Source organism: Schistocerca serialis, unplaced genomic scaffold, assembly GCF_023864345.2.
Source record: "Schistocerca serialis cubense isolate TAMUIC-IGC-003099 unplaced genomic scaffold, iqSchSeri2.2 HiC_scaffold_1203, whole genome shotgun sequence".
Lineage (NCBI taxonomy): Eukaryota > Metazoa > Arthropoda > Insecta > Orthoptera > Acrididae > Schistocerca > Schistocerca serialis.
In genome coordinates, this window is record NW_026047407.1 from 45,001 (window position 1) to 47,500 (window position 2,500).

The 2,500-nt window shown below is 63.4% G+C and overlaps 1 pseudogene; it reads left to right on the forward strand.

Moving 5' to 3' along the window:
- The window catches only part of LOC126435346 (large subunit ribosomal RNA), a 7,960-nt pseudogene that overhangs the window by 2,551 nt on the left and 2,909 nt on the right, over positions 1-2,500 (forward strand).

The window sequence follows — 2,500 nt, forward strand, 5'->3', positions numbered from 1 at the left end:
CGTTCGCGCCCCGGTGCTTCAACCTGCGTGCAGGATCCGAGCTCGGTCCCGTGCCTTGGCCTCCCACGGATCTTCCTTGCTGCGAGGCCGCGTCCGCCTTAGCGTGCTCCTCCGGGGGCGCGCGGGTGCGCGGATTCTCTTCGGCCGCCATTCAACGATCAACTCAGAACTGGCACGGACTGGGGGAATCCGACTGTCTAATTAAAACAAAGCATTGCGATGGCCCTAGCGGGTGTTGACGCAATGTGATTTCTGCCCAGTGCTCTGAATGTCAACGTGAAGAAATTCAAGCAAGCGCGGGTAAACGGCGGGAGTAACTATGACTCTCTTAAGGTGGCCAAGTGGCGGCGGTGTGGCTGCATCCGGACTTGGCTTTTCGAAGTGCGGTCTTGATGTAGTCGTGCTGCTGCTGCGAGGTACCTTCCTTGGGTTATAATTACAGGGAGAGTGATGCGCAATACATGGGCCTAGCCCTCTTAGCCTCTCCTCTCCTGCGGTCTTCTCCCCTTCTCGTGGGCCCGCTGATTTTCGCAGAGTGGAAGACCGCACCAGGGGCTTGGGGGGGTTACCAGCCCCCCCTCGCACTATCCCTTTGTTAGTTGGGGGCAGTAATCAAAGAATAAGTGGTGGCCCTTCCGCTGAAGGCGCCACCCCAACTCCCCCAGCACCTAGCCGGCCAACCGGCCGTGCCGAAAATCTTGTACCTTTTGCAGCTGTATACGCCTGTAGTGAGTGCCACCGCAGCTTCACCACCAAGAATGGTCTCGGGGTCCATCGCCGCCGCCAACATCTTGCGGCCGCCAACGCGGAGATCGTGACGGAGAGGCATCGCGCGAGGTGGACGGAGGAAGAAGTCCTGTCGCTCGCCAAGGCGGAGGCCGAATTGTTCCTTGAGAGGGACGCCCGGTTCTTCTTTGTTAATCAAGAGCTCATCAGGATGTTCCCCGACCGAACGCTTGAGGCAATCAAGTGCCGACGGCGGCAAGCTGCCCACAAGCAGCTTGTCCGCCAGTTCATGGAGGCGCTTGAGATCGGTCGGGGGGAAGAGCCGGCGTCCCGCCGGGGAGCAGCGAGCCCGCCGCCGGACGCGGGCGAGGCCGCTGCGCCGCCCGTCGACGCAGCCGAGGACTTCGCGGCCGACACCACCGGGCCGCCGCCGGAGGGGCCGACTGACGCCGCCATCTGGGAGCATCTGGCGGGGCTACCTGCTTCCGCCCAGCGTTTCTCTGCCCTGGATCGAGTCATAGGTCTGGGGCGGGGCACGCCGCCCGATGTCATCCTGGGCATGCTCCCGGATGCCCTTGCGTCGGTCGGGTCCAGAGGGGAGAGATCGATCACCAGGACACAGCGGCCGCGCCAACCATCGAAGCGGCCGCCTGCCGCGCCGCCGACGCAGAAGCGCAAGCGGCGCCGCTGGGAATACGCAAGAACGCAGGATGCCTTCCGACGGTCGCGTGCACGTTGCGTGCGCGGCCTCTTGGATGGCACCCTGCTCCAGCCGCCACCTGCCATCCCTGGTCTGCTGGACTTCTGGGCGGACCTCTTCACTAAGAAGCCCGTCTCCACTGCGGGCTTCATCCGTGACCGCCTCCTCCCGCACTCGGAGCCTGTCGCTCTTGAGTGCCTATGGGGGCCGGTCACACATGAGGAGGTCGCCGCCGCGTTGCCGCCCAGGGGATCAGCAGCTGGGCCTGACGGCCTTACCCCAGCGGAGTTGCGGCGCCTGCCGCATGAAGTCCTGGTGAAAGTGATGAATCTCTTCCTTCTGGCCCGCGCCCTTCCGGAACGCCTGCTTCGCGCGCGGACGTCCCTTCTCCCGAAAACGGCTGCACCAACATCCCCCGCTGACTTTCGCCCCATTACGGTCTGCTCGGTGTTGGCGCGGACCTTTCACAAGGTTCTCGCGTCACGCCTGATGCGCGCTTGTGCTGTGGACGAACGTCAGCGGGCATTCATCCCTCGGGATGGGATGTTGGAAAATACTTTCATCTTGGACACTGCTCTCACCGACGCAGTCCGCTCCTGCCGCTCTGTCTTTGTGGCATCGATCGACGTATCGAAGGCATTCGATTCGGTGGATCATGCTGCCCTTCGCCCCGTGCTGAAGGCGCATGGCCTGCCGGATTGCTTTGTCGAGTATGTCGAGCGGTGCTACGAGGGCAGCACGACAGTGATAGCGGACGGCGCCGGCGTGGGCGTGTCTGTGCAGCCAGCACGGGGCGTTCGCCAGGGCGATCCCCTCTCCCCCCTCCTGTTCAACTTTGCGGTGGACTACGTTTTAGGCCAACTGCCCTCCCACATCGGAGCTCGGATCCTCGGTCGCAGAGTCAACGCTGCGGCCTTTGCAGATGACGTCTTGCTGTTTGCAGCGACCCCGAGGGGCTTGCAGTCCCTCATCGACGCAGCTACCGCAGCCCTCGCCCACCTGGGGCTGCAGATCAACGCCCGGAAGTGTTTCACCCTCGCCTTAGTCGCGTCAGGGCGCGAGAAGAAGGTGAAG